Source organism: Salvelinus alpinus, unplaced genomic scaffold, assembly GCF_045679555.1.
Source record: "Salvelinus alpinus unplaced genomic scaffold, SLU_Salpinus.1 scaffold_383, whole genome shotgun sequence".
NCBI classification, from domain to species: domain Eukaryota; kingdom Metazoa; phylum Chordata; class Actinopteri; order Salmoniformes; family Salmonidae; genus Salvelinus; species Salvelinus alpinus.
In genome coordinates this window covers 1-14,679 of record NW_027256323.1, presented here as the reverse complement: position 1 = coordinate 14,679, position 14,679 = coordinate 1, and the positions used below count along the sequence as shown (strand labels likewise).

The following is a 14,679-nucleotide window of genomic DNA, read 5'->3' as shown; positions in this document are numbered from 1 at the left end:
GAGGTCATCTGCCTTTGGCCTAAAGAGCAGGAACACGGACTTCACCAAGAAAGAAATCGGTAATGCAGACATTGTCGATCCTGCAAGAAACATGGTATGAGCGGAGACGGACCCACTGGTTGCCCTCTAGGTTACAGAGAGCTGGTAGTCCCATCCACCAAACTACCAGGTGTGAAACAGGGAAAGGGACTCAGGGGGAATGCTAATTTGGTATAGAGCAGACCTAACTCACTCCATTAAATTAATCAAAACAGGAACATTTTACATTTGGCTAGAAATTCAAAAGGAAATTATCTTAACAGAGAAAAATGTCCTCCTGTGTGCTACCTGTATATCCCCCCACTAGTAATCCCCAATACTTTAATAAAGACAGCTTCTCCATCCTGGAGGGGGAAATCAATCATTTCCAGGCCCAGGGACATGTATTAGTCTGTGGCGACCTAAATGCCAGAACTGGACAAGAACCTGACACCCTCAGCACACAGGGGGACAAACACCTGCCTGCAGGTGACAGCATTCCCTCCCCCATATGCCCCCCTAGGCACAACTATGACAACATAACCAACAAAAACGGGTCACAACTCCTGCAGCTCTGTCGCACGCTGGGTATGTACATAGTCAATGGTAGGCTTCGAGGGGACTCCTATGGTAGGTTCACCTATAGCTCATCTCTTGGCAGTAGCACTGTAGACTACTTTATCACTGACCTCAACCCAGAGTCTCTCAGAGCGTTCACAGTCAGCCCACTGACACCCCTATCAGACCACAGCAAAATCACAGTCTACTTGAACAGAGCAATACCCAATCATGAGGCATCAAAGCCAAAGGAACTGAGTAACATTAAGAAATGCTATAGATGGAAGGAATGCAGTTTGGAAACCTACCAAAAAACAATTAGGCAACAGCAAATTCAATCCCTTTTAGACAACTTCCTGGGTAAAATGTTCCACTGCAATAGTGAAGGTGTAAACTTGGCAGTAGAAAATCTTAACAGTATATTTGACCTCTCAGCTTCCCTATCAAATCTAAAAATCTCAAATAGAAAACCGAAGAAAATGAACAACAATGACAAATGGTTTGATAAAGAATGCAAAAATCTAAGAAATAAATTGAGGAACCTGTCCAACCAAAAACATAGAGACCCGGAAAACCTGAGTCTACGCCTTCACTATGGCGAATCACTAAAACAATACAGAAATACACTACGGAAAAAGAAGGAACAGCACGTCAGAAATCAGCTCAATGTAATTGAAGACTCCATAGACTCTAACCAATTCTGGGAAAATTGGAAAACACTAAACAAACAACAACACGAAGAATTATCTATCCAAAATGGAGATGTATGGGTAAACCACTTCTCCAATCTTTTTGGCTCTATAACAAAGAATAAAGAACAAAAACATATACATGATCAAATACAAATCCTAGAATCAACTATTAAAGACTACCAGAACCCATTGGATTCTCCAATTACCTTGAATGAGTTACAGGACAAAATAAAAACCCTCAAACCCAAAAAGGCCTGTGGTGTTGATGGTATCCTTAATGAAATGATCAAATATACAGACAACAAATTCCAATTGGCTATACTAAAACTCTTTAACATCGTCCTTAGCTCTGGCATCTTCCCCAATATTTGGAACCAAGGACTGATCACCCCAATCCACAAAAGTGGAGACAAATTTGACCCCAATAACTACCGTGGAATATGCGTCAACAGTAACCTTGGGAAAATACTCTGCATTATCATTAACAGCAGACTCGTACATTTCCTCAATGAAAACAATGTACTGAGCAAATGTCAAATTGGCTTTTTACCAAATTACCGTACAACAGACCATGTATTCACCCTACACACCCTAATTGACAACCAAACAAACCAAAACAAAGGCAAAGTCTTCTCATGCTTTGTTGATTTCAAAAAAGCCTTCGACTCAATTTGGCATGAGGGTCTGCTATACAAATTGATGGAAAGTGGTGTTGGGGGTAAAACATACGACATTATAAAATCCATGTACACAAACAACAAGTGTGCGGTTAAAATTGGCAAAAAACACACACATTTCTTCACACAGGGTCGTGGGGTGAGACAGGGATGCAGCTTAAGCCCCACCCTCTTCAACATATATATCAACGAATTGGCGCGGGCACTAGAACAGTCTGCAGCACCCGGTCTCACCCTACTAGAATCCGAAGTCAAATGTCTACTGTTTGCTGATGATCTGGTGCTTCTGTCACCAAACAAGGAGGGCCTACAGCAGCACCTAGATCTTCTGCACAGATTCTCTCAGACCTGGGCCCTGACAGTAAATCTCAGTAAGACCAAAATAATGGTGTTCCAAAAAAGGTCCAGTCACCAGGACCACAAATTCCATCTAGACACCGTTGCCCTAGAGCACACAAAAAACTATACATACCTCGGCCTAAACATCAGCACCACAGGTAACTTCCACAAAGCTGTGAACGATCTGAGAGACAAGGCAAGAAGGGCCTTCTATGCCATCAAAAGGAACATAAATTTCAACATACCAATTAGGATCTGGCTAAAAATACTTGAATCAGTCATAGAGCCCATTGCCCTTTATGGTTGTGAGGTCTGGGGTCCGCTCACCAACCAAGATTTCACAAAATGGGACAAACACCAAATTGAGACTCTGCATGCAGAATTCTGCAAAAATATCCTCCGTGTACAACGTAGAACACCAAATAATGCATGCAGAGCAGAATTAGGCCGATACCCACTAATTATCAAAATCCAGAAAAGAGCCGTTAAATTCTACAACCACCTAAAAGGAAGCGATTCCCAAACCTTCCATAACAAAGCCATCACCTACAGAGAGATGAACCTGGAGAAGAGTCCCCTAAGCAAGCTGGTCCTAGGGCTCTGTTCACAAACACAAACACACCCCACAGAGCCCCAGGACAACAGCACAATTAGACCCAACCAAATCATGAGAAAACAAAAAGATAATTACTTGACACATTGGAAAGAATTAACAAAAAAACAGAGCAAACTAGAATGCTATTTGGCCCTAAACAGAGAGTACACAGTGGCAGAATACCTGACCACTGTGACTGACCCAAACTTAAGGAAAGCTTTGACTATGTACAGACTCAGTGAGCATAGCCTTGCTATTGAGAAAGGCCGCCGTAGGCAGACATGGCTCTCAAGAGAAGACAGGCTATGTGCACACTGCCCACAAAATGAGGTGGAAACTGAGCTGCACTTCCTAACCTCCTGCCCAATGTATGACCATATTAGAGAGACATATTTCCCTCAGATTACACAGATCCACAAAGAATTCGAAAACAAATCCAATTTTGATAAACTCCCATATCTACTGGGTGAAATTCCACAGTGTGCCATCACAGCAGCAAGATTTGTGACCTGTTGCCACAAGAAAAGGGCAACCAGTGAAGAACAAACACCACTGTAAATACAACCCATATTTATGTTTATTTATTTTAACTTGTGTGCTTTAACCATTTGTACATTGTTACAACACTGCATATATATAATATGACATTTGTAATGTCTTTATTGTTTTGAAACTTCTGTATGTGTAATGTTTACTGTTCATTTTTATTGTTTATTTGACTTTTGTATATTACCTACCTCACTTGCTTTGGCAATGTTAACACATGTTTCCCATGCCAATAAAGCCCCTTGAATTGAATTGAATTGAATTGAGAGTGAGAGATAGAGAGAGAGCAATATAGAGTAAGAGAGAAGACAGAGAGAGAGAGAGTGAGAGATACAGAGAGAGAAATAGAGAGTAAGAGAGAAGACATAGAGAGAAGAGAGAGAGTGACAGAGAGAGAGAAATAGAGAGTAAGAGAGAAGAGAGAGAGAGAGAGAGAGAGAGAGAGAGAGAGAGAGAGAGAGAGAGAGAGAGAGAGAGAGAGAGAGAGAGAGAGAGAGAGAGAGAGAGAGAGAGAGAGAAATAGAGAGTAAGAGAGAAGACAGAGAGAAGACAGAGAGAGAGAGAGAGAGAAATAGAGAGTAAGAGAGAAGACAGAGAGAGAAGAGAGAGAGAGAAATAGAGAGTAAGAGAGAAGACAGAGAGAGAAGAGAGAGAGAGTGACAGAGAGAGAGAAATAGAGAGTAAGAGAGAAGACAGAGAGAGAAGAGAGAGAGAGAAATAGAGAGTAAGAGAGACGACAGAGAGAGAAGAGAGAGAGAGACAGAGAGAGAGAAATAGAGAGTAAGAGAGAAGACAGAGAGAGAGAATCTGGGGTGAGATAGAGTGCCATGTAGGCTTCAAAGGCAATGTCTGGCGACGTGCTGTCAATGGTCCCGGGCGCTGTGTCTGGGACGAGGTCTGGCTCTAGGAAGGTCTCCCCCCTGGCACATTTAGGATGAATACCTCTGTGCCTGCCTTTAATTGGCTCCTGCTCATTACGAGTGGGGGATAGGAGAGCTCTGGGACCTGTTAACAAGCCAGGCATATTAATAAGAGGGTCAATTAGATATTCACCCTCATATCCCCATTCAGCCACACTGACTATGGGGTTCTCAGGTAGCCTAGCAGTTAGAGCATTGGGTCAGTAACTGAAGGGTCGCTGCTTCGAATACCCGAGCAGACGAGGAGAAAAATCTTTTGATGTGCCCTTGAGCAAGGCACTTAACCCTAATTTGCTCCAGGAGCGCTGTACTACTATGGCTGACACAGTAAAACAACACATTTCACTGCACCTATTGTGTGTATGTGGGAATAAAACATGTAATTTTTTCTCCTATAGGTCAATACATGCACACACGCGTGCACAAACACACAACGCAAGCCTACTTGATGGTAATAGCGCTCACTCTCACCCCTAGTGGACGGTTTTGAAGGCATTTCCTGACGTCCTCAGGACATGGATAGACGTCCAATTTCGATGGCAATCTTGAACAATCTGGCTGCACCACGAGCCGCCAGAACAGCTTCAATGCGCCTTGGCATGGTTTCTACAAGTGTCTGGAACTCTATCAGAGGATGCCACAACATTCTTCCATGAGAAATTCCATCATTTGATGTTTTGTTGATGGTGGTGAAAAACGCTGTCTCAGGCACCGCTCCAGAATCTCCCAAAGTGTTTAATTAGTTTGAGATCTGGTGACTGAGTCACACACACAAAAAAGCACAAACTTTAAACCGCATGTGCTCCTTTGAAACCCCTCTTTCAAAGTCACTGAGGTCTCTTCATCTAGCCATGGTAACCCAAATAATATAGAGCAATAGTAATGACGTCTTTTTGTAGGCACTAACTCCGCCATAGCTCGTTGGCCAAAGCCAATGGGGAAATGAACAGAGTTTTTGGAGGGTTTTTGGATAAACTCTGAAAATAAGGTTTGTTGTAAAGACAGGATTAGGAGATAATGTATGTTTTTTTCTATGAGGTCATCTTCATTAGCTAACTTCACTTTTTGTAAATTTGGAAGCATTTATGTAATAAAAGAAAGCACATAAAAGCTTATGAAGGCTTCATAATTAATGTTTAATGGGTGATATTATCTCATTGAACAAAACGTATAAGATCTCCAAAGCCTGTCTTAACCTCAGACCTTGTTTTCTGTGTTTATCCCAAAGCCCTATTCCTTCCCAATTCATTTCCGCCATATGAATGGCTGAACGAACCAGATGTAACTAATTTCATTTTTTAGGACTACAAGCTGGCGAGCTTTATGGGCGACTGGGCATGATGGGATGTTAATTGCTTAACTAACTCAGGAACCACATCAGTGTGGAAGCACCTGCTTTCAATACACTTTGTATTCCTTATTTACTCAAGTGTTTCCTTTATTTTGGAAGTTACCTGTATGTGTGCTGTTTGATCAAACTGAAAATGAACGTTCCCAAGGCAAAGTGCCAATATTTGCTTGCAATGGTACTTACAGTATTCTTCCTCTGGTTTACCAACAAGTACTCACTGGTTTAAGAGCTTTAGGATCATGTAGTTTGTTTGTGTGTGTGTGTGTGTGTGTGTGTGTGTGTGTGTGTGTGTGTGTGTGTGTGTGTGTGTGTGTGTGTGTGTGTGTGTGTGTGTGTGTGTGTGTGTGTGTGTGTGTGTGTGTGTGTGTGTGTGTGTGTGTGTGTGTGTGTGTGCAGTGATGCTGACAATTCTCTCGCTCTGTGTTACACAACACAATACAATGCACAATGAACTAGCTCTTTACAGTTTAGCACAGCCATTCCAATAAATTCTCTCTCCATTCCCAGACTACAGCAATTTCTCTCTTATTACAATAATGACATAAAAACCTATACTACCAACAAGTACTCAAGACATTTTATCAATAGATGTTGTTTTTGGAATGCAATATTTATGCAACTAGGAGGCGGCTAGGACACAGGCACTTATTTTTCTTTGTGTATTGGGGCTAGACGCGAACTGTCACATCTTGGCATCTTGACTGGCTGCACCCATGCGTTAGATCAGGGTAGAGGTGTCATGTCCATAGGGGGTACAGAGGCACGTGCCCCCTCACAGTGGCCCTCTTGGAGCTCTTTCCATGACATAAGCTGGCCAGGTGAATCCAGGTGAAAGCTATGACCCCTTATTGATGTCACCTGTTAAATCCAATTCAAATCAATGTAGATGAAGGGGAGGAGACAGGTTAAAGGAATTTTAAGCCTTGACACAATTGAGACATGGATTGTGTATGTGTGCCATTCAGAGAGTGAATGGGCAAGACAAAAGATTGAAGTGCCTTTGAATGTGGTATGGTAGTAACTGCAACGCTGCTGGGTTTTTCACGCTCAACAGTTTCCCATGTGTATCAAGAATGGTCCACCACCCAAAGGACATCCAGCCAACTGGACATACAGTAACTGTGGGAAGCATTCGAGTCCACATCGACCAGCACCCATGTGGAACACTTTTGACCACTTGTAGTCCATGCCCAATGAATTGAGGCTGTTCTGAGGGCAAAATTGTGTGAAACGCAACATTAGGAAGGTGTTCCTAATGTTTTGTCCACTCAATGTATGTATATACAGTACGAGTCAAAAGTTTGGACACACCTACTCATTCAAGGGTTTTTCTTTATTTTTACTATTTTCTAAATTGTAGAATAATAGTGAAGAAATCAAAACTATGACATAACACATATGGAATCATGTAGTAACCAAAAAAGTGTAAATCAAATCAAAATATATTTTAGATTTTAGATTCTTCAAAAAGCCACCCTTTGCCTTGATGACAACTTTGCACACTCTTGGCAAAACACAGCTTAGCTTGTTGTTAATCCACCCATCGTGTCAGATTTTGAAAATATGCTTTGCAGCGAAAGCAATCCAAGCTTTTGTGAGTGTATCAATCAATGCTAGAACAGTTAGCCTTATATTAGCTTGGTTAGCTTGGTCACGAAAGTCAGAAAAGCAATAAAATGTATCGCTTACCTTTGATAATCTTCGGATGTTTGCACTCACGAGACTCCCAGTTACACAACGCCATTTAGGTTGCGCGTTATGTTCAGAAAACCAAAGCCTCGTTCCGTTCAACGAAAATTCCAAAAAGTATCCGTAATGGTCGTAGAAACATGTCAAATGTTTTTTATAATCAATCCTCAGGTTGTTTTTAACAAACATAATCGATAATATTTCAACCGGACCGTAACCTCTTCAATAAGAGAGAAAAAGAAAATGGAGAGCTACCCCTCTCACGCGCAGGAACTAATCAGAGGACACCTGACTAGTTTTGAAAATTCTCGCTCAATTTTCAAAATAAAAGCCTGAAACTATGTCTAAAGCCTGGTCACAGCCTGAGGAAGCCATTGGGAAAGGAATCTGGTTGATACCCCTTTAAATGGAAGAAAGACGGAACAGGAAACACAGATAAAAAATTAAAAAACACTTCCGGGTTAGATTTTCTCAGGTTTTCGCCTGCAGAATCAGTTTTGTTATACTCACAGACAATATTTTGACAGTTTTGGAAACTTTGGAGTGTTTTCTATCCTAATCTGTATATGCATATTCTAAGATCTGGACCTGAGAAATAGTCCGTTTACCTTGGGAACGTTATTAAAAATATATATTAATAATCTGACCCCTAGCGTCAAGAGGTTAAAAGTTAATTGTGGAAAGTATTTCCTTCTTAATGTGTTTGAGCCAATCAGTTGTGTTGTGACAAGGTAGGGTTGGTATACAGAAGATAGTCCTATTTGGTAAAAGACCAAGTCCATATTATGGCAAGAACAGCACAAATGTGACTCATTTCAGGAAAGTAGGTGTATGTAGCGGGTCACTACTTCACACGAGAGCCATTTAAACGTAAACCTTTTTTTTTTATCAAAATGTTTTTTTTTGCAGAAATGCCTTCTGGAACATATGAATTTTCATGTGCCTTAATAGCAAACTTGTATGCCATCTGTAAATACAAAAAAATAAAAATAATGATGAGCTTGGTTGCTTTAGCCACAGAAAAAGTCAGCAACCTTCCCGCTAGCCATGATTGGCTGAGATAATGAGTGGGCTGGACATGCCGAGAGATGACTTCGGATTGGTCTGCCATATAGCACGCTTTTGCCTAATTGAGCTGGTCAGTATCTGTATGTAATCCCGTTTAAAAAATATATATATAGTGTTATATCGCGTAGTAGAACTGCATACGTGTTTCTCTCCACTTTCTGGAGGACCGAATTTTGAAATCAGTGGAATTAGAGTATAATAGCTAAGGGAATAGAGAAAACAACTGTCTCCGGATTACATATTCAAACTAAGGGCAACCATGGCATCCGTGACAGGGAGAAGCGTCCATCTATCCATGATGTATACGGGTAAGATAGTATAGCTAACGGCTAGCTACATTTTCAGATATTAAACGTTTCTAACTTCAACAGAAAGTTGATTTCATTTCAAGTTAAAGAGCACTGTTAGCTAGATAGCTAACGTTAACTGGCTGGCTCGCTAGCTAAAGTTACGTGTATGATCTTATTATTTGTATCTCAGAGCCATTTGCTTTGCTAGTTATAGCCTAATGTTATCTAGCTAACATTGAACTTGATTGGTTACCTACCTGCAGATTCATGCAGGGTAGTAACGTCATGAGTTGAGATTATGGTACATTGTTTAGCTAGCTAGCTAGCTACATGTCTTAACAAAAGACATAACAAAAGACAAAATGCAAGTATCAATTTCAATAGAATGTCACTGCAACAACGGTTGATAGACGTAGCTGGTAAATTCACTCTGGCTATCCACTCTGATTTCAGAGCACCGTAAGATAGTCTAGCTTGTTGCATTTTCAGATATTACACATTTCTAATTTTGACAAAGTAATTTTCATTTCAAGTTAAACTGTACTGTTAGCTAGCTAGCTAACATTAGCTGGCTGGCTGGCTCGCTAGCTAACATTACATGTATGATCCGGTTATTCATATCTCAAGCTAGCCAATGTTAGCCAGTTAGCTTGGGTGCTTGACTGCTGTTGTTAAAACAGAACACTCGGATCAACCTTAAAGAGATGGGTGGAGCTAAAGCATAAGAGGGTGTGAATGGGTGTAGACAAAGAAGAGCTAGGCACCAAAACATTAAAAGGTCATTTTCTCAAAAGTGAGGTTTCAAGTTTATCAACTTTCAAAGCAGAATTACTTTCCCATTGTTCAAATGTAGTTTATGATAGACACTTTTGTAGCTCTGTGTCTCTGCATTAATCCAATGTAAAAAATCTAATTTCAAATTTTAATACATAAGATCAAATCTTCAAATGCAGTCGCAAAAACCATCAAGCGATATGATGAAACTGGCTCTCATAAGGACCGCCACAGGAAAGGAAGACCCAGAGTTACCTCTGCTGCAGAGGATAAGTTTATTAGAGATGTCAGCCTCAGAAATTGCAGCCCAAATAAACACTTGACAGAGTATAAGTAACAGACACATCTCAACATCAACTGTTTTTTAAACAGTCTGCAGTCTGCAGTGATGCAGTCTGGATTTGAACCAGACTGCAGTGCAGGAGGCATCACTGCAGTCCCTGGTTCAAATCCAGACTGCATCACATCCGGTTGTGATTTGGAGTCCCATAGGGCGGCGCACAATTGGCCCCGTGTCGTCTGGGTTTTGCTGGGGTAGGCCACCATTGTAAATAAGAATTTGTTCTTAAAACTTATTGAGGATAGGGTGCAGAGTTTTCACTTAGGGAAAAATAGCGTGCGCAATTTCAACTTCGTGCTACTCATCCCCAGAATATAAGATATGCATATTATTAGTATATTTGGATAGGAAACACTCTGAAGTTTCTAAAACTGTTTGAATCATATCTGTAAGTATAACAGAACTTATATAGCAGTCAAAACCCTGAGGACTAACTTTTTTCTTTTTAAGTTCCTGTATGTTCAATGGTTTGTTATGGGCAAACCAGAATTCTAATCAGTATACACGTAGTTCCTACTGCTTCCACTGGATGTCGCCATTGTATGGAAAAAGGTTAAGGTTTTTCCTTAGTTAACAGAGAAAGATATTGACCCGGAAGTGGAGTGACGTCGTTTGTTTATGTTTGAGAGTTGAGCAAGACTTGAAAAGTACCGTGAGTTTGTTGATATCCTGTATTGAAAACAGATTGACCAGGGGCCTGTTGCACAAAAGTAGAATTAAGACATCCGGGATAAATGACTCAGCTGAGCTCAATGAAGCCAAAACATGTGCGTCCAGGCTTAATTGGTTGCACAAAGACCAAGCCAGGATGAGCAGACACGGATTCATTAAGCCAGGTGAAACCAATCCTGGATAGGTGCGCGCTCACGGCTCACTCAAATAGACCCCGCCACAGATCACAGATTAACTGATTTACCATGGCAACTAGAGCCGCGTACTTTTCCCCATCGGAAGCACAAATCCTCATGGAGGCATACGAGGAGGTAAAAGATATAATTAAGAAGAAAGGCAACACCGCCACAGTGATAAAGCAAAGAGAAAAAGCGTGGCAAAGTATTGCAGACCGCCTGAATGCGTAAGTAGTGCACAATTACACACTCACCGCTCCGCTGAAACATCACAATTACAATTCAAATATTTAATTCACATCTCCAAAAATGCAGTTGTACTGTAATTATGAAACGGTTAAATTTTTAATTGAAATGCACTGCAGATATGAGTGAAATTGTGTAAAGTAACTCCATCACACTGTATAAAGCTATGATAAATTTTTTGATATTTTTACTGAAAACAAGACAAAAATACCAAGTAATTTTTTGCAGTGTGACTCCATTAAATGTGTGTGTGTGTGTGTGTGTGTGTGTGTGTAGATTAAACATGAATGGGCCAAAACGGACATGGCAGCAGGTCAAAATCAAATACAAGAACATTCTGCAGAATGGTATGGTCCCTGACTAATATTTAACAAAGCACAAGCATATATTGTACCCAGAAGGTGCCTGCTCACACATTGTCTGTACTGTTTTAGCAGTGAAAAAGAATACCCACAGACAAGGCACGGGTGGTGGGTCACCAAAGGCTGACCTTACCCCAGCAGAGGACATGGCCTTGGAGCTAAATAAAGGCAGGCCCGTCTTAGAGGGGATCCCTGGGGGGAAAGAGACGAGCATAGGTTCCTCCCAAGATGCCACCCGCTTCATTCAAGGTATGTCCTTCCATCTCTACATGGGATACAACCACATTCATATTGAATCAATTTGGACTGTCTGACTTTGGTTTACCTATTGCCTTGCAGTGTCTGGCAGCACTGTGTTCCTGTTAGAGCCACCAGCACAAGCACCAGACGATGCTGATCCAGTGAGTACTCCATCAAAGGCATACTGTAGGCCTGGCATGTCTTGTCTACTAGCTTCAATATGAATCCGATTAAATGTGATAGGGTGAAGGCCCCAGTGCAGCAGCAACAGCACATGATGGAGACGATGATGAGGAGGAGACCATCTCTCTGGATTCCAGAAGGCATGAGGTATCATGTTAAGACTGTGAAAGTACTATTTACTCTACAATGGTGAGGAGTCCTCATCAAAATCAAAAAATCTAATTTCTTTTACAGGACCCAGATGCTATACAGTGGGAAAACCAGCCTGGCAACATAGTGCGTATTAATAAAAGGACACCACATCCTGCCAAATTCCAGCTGCGCTAATTGTATTGTGTTCACAGAGCTCACAAGCTATCAGAAAGTTGTATGGCAACCACCTCCGGCGCCAAATAGAACTGGCAGACATAGACATTCAGTACAAGAAGAAAAAGATGGAAAATCTTGCACTGGAGTCCGAAATAAAAAAGAGGACAATTAGGAAACTGGACCTTGAAATAAAAAAACTTGAGAGGGAGGTGAGATATGCCTTCAATGTACACTGTATGCTAACTGTAACACAAATGTATTAATCATTATTTTTCTTTCCTCCCCCAGCTCCAAGAAGATGACACAGCTCAAAATAAAAATTAGGTATATTCTCGTAAAGTCAAGTGAGCCATGACATGAGCTCTTATTGTGAGCACACAGGACGGTGGCATCTTTCTAAGTTTTTTTTTTATTTTCCCAGCAATCAGTACAACCAAGTCATCGTTATAAGGCATCGCCCTCTTTTGCCCACCCCCCCAGCACCAGGTGTGGCCACTAGCCTATATGAAGGCCCAAAATTGTGTGTTCCTTTCTGCTCTGACAATGGCATGCCCATTCGTGCGAGATGTGGTGGATGAAGAAGCACTTGTGCTGAGGAGAGCCTTCAGGCGAGAAAGGGTCTTCAGGGACCGGTTGGACCCACTGGCCTTCCCTGATGACCATCTATATGAAAGATACAGGTTTTCTGCAGATGGCATCAGGTATCTATGCAGACTACTGGGTCCCAGGATTAAGCACCGCACTGCACGGAGCCATGCACTGAGTGTGGAGCAAATGGTTTGTGTGGCCTTGCGCTTTTTTGCTAGTGGAGCCTTCCTGTACTCAGTGGGGGATGCAGAACAGCTGAACAAGGCCACAATTTGCCGCACAATAAGGAGTGTGTGTCTGGCTATCAAAGCATTAGCAGATGTCTTCATCTCCTTCCCCTGGCCACAGAAGACTCTGTGACATCAAAGAGGAGTTCTATAGGATTGCAGGTAAGAGGATCTACAAATTACAGGACAACTGTTAACACATAGTAGGATACTCATTACTTTGTGTGACAGGTTTCCCCAATGTCATTGGTGCAGTGGACTGCACACACATAAGGATAAAAGCCCCCTCAGGTGCCCATGAGGCCGATTTTGTGAATAGGAAATCCTTTCACAGCATTAATGTTCAGGTGAACATAACTTTTTGATATTGTCCATTGACGAACACTCTGCATTGCCAGTGATGTGCATTGATTGGTGTAATATTCCTCATCTTATGATTTCAGATGGTCTGCAATGCTGACTGTGATCAGCAATGTTGTGGCAAAATGGCCTGGCTCAGTCCATGACTCCAGAATCTTTCGGGCCTCTGAAATCTATCAGTGCCTATCACAAGGTAAGCCACACAACCCCTATTTATAACCATCATGGCTGTGTCAAGAATATCACTGTGTTTATGAGGTAGTAATGATGAGATTTTGTGTTGACAGGTGAATTCTCTGGTGTGTTGCTGGGAGACAGGGGGTATGGCTGCCAGCCTTTTCTCCTGACACCTTTCACAGACCCCCAGGAAGCACAGCAGGCCTACAACCATGCCCATGCCAGGACCAGGGCCAGAGTTTAAATGACCTTTGGCCTCCTGAAGGCACGCTTTCACTGCCTTCACAAATTAAGGGTCAGCCCTGTTAGGGCATGTGATATTACTGTGGCTTGTGCTGTCCTCCACAATGTGGCCTGCCTGAGGAAGGAGAGGGCCCCCAGAGTGCCACCAGCCATGGACTGGGACAATCCGGCAATCTTCCCTGATGACGACAGTGGTCGGCTGCTGAGGGACCAATATGTGTTGAATTATTTTAGTTAGTATGTGTGCTTTCAATTTTGGTTAAATATGTCCTGCGGTGGCAGAGGAATTTGGGTTTTTTTGGGTTCGTTTTTTGACGAATTTGGCCTCTTATGATGTTTGTGCGGTATACTGTGTGTAATACAAGGCTGCAGGGAGGCTACTGCATCCATTCATTTGTCTGTTCAGTTGATGTGTATGGATTTGTCCTGCATTTATTTTAGTGTGCAGACATGCAGGGTGTGTTATATACAGACCTTTGAATGTGTATGTATCATTTTGTATAATATGCTTGGATTCTGTGCTTTCCATCTTGTAGAGTCACTGTGACTTCAGTTTCGAAAGGAGCTGATGGTTTACCTGCTTTGTTTTGTCCTTATTCAATAAAGGAACATAATGTTACACATTGTGTTTTTATATTCATATGGAATGTGTATTTGTTTATATGACAGAGTACTAGGGCCACACTGAAGAAAAAGGATAAAGTCATAAATTTATGAGGCTGGTTCTTTCTGCAGAAAAGCTACATATTGTTTTTACAGTTTTGATACTTATGACAATGTGATACTTAATATTCTGGCACATCAGCATGTCTTTGTTTATGAAACCATACTGAAGTACAATTTCACGAAATGCCCCACATCTGTCATTTTAACAACTGTCCTCCTTTAAAACAACTGGTTACAATATTATGACTTGTGTTTTTTTCCCCTCTGTGGCCCTAATATTCTATCATTTTATATATAGCCTTATAGTCTATGGGAAACTGTAAATTATCTAATGATAGCAACATCATCTAAAAATCATTTTTTATCCAAAATC

At 41.5% G+C, this 14,679-nt stretch overlaps 1 long non-coding RNA gene across 2 annotated transcripts; it reads left to right on the top strand.

The window, feature by feature from the left end:
- Nucleotides 1-12,004: 12,004 nt before the first annotated feature.
- Nucleotides 12,005-14,069, top strand: LOC139567380 (uncharacterized). Of its 2 annotated transcripts, XR_011673380.1 has the most exons (4): nucleotides 12,005-12,254; nucleotides 12,334-13,022; nucleotides 13,304-13,413; nucleotides 13,508-14,069. It is a non-coding gene; the product is annotated as an uncharacterized lncRNA (long non-coding RNA). The 2 variants fall into 2 exon arrangements; XR_011673379.1 differs by having other exon boundaries at nucleotides 12,056-13,022; nucleotides 13,508-14,048.
- Nucleotides 14,070-14,679: the final 610 nt, after the last annotated feature.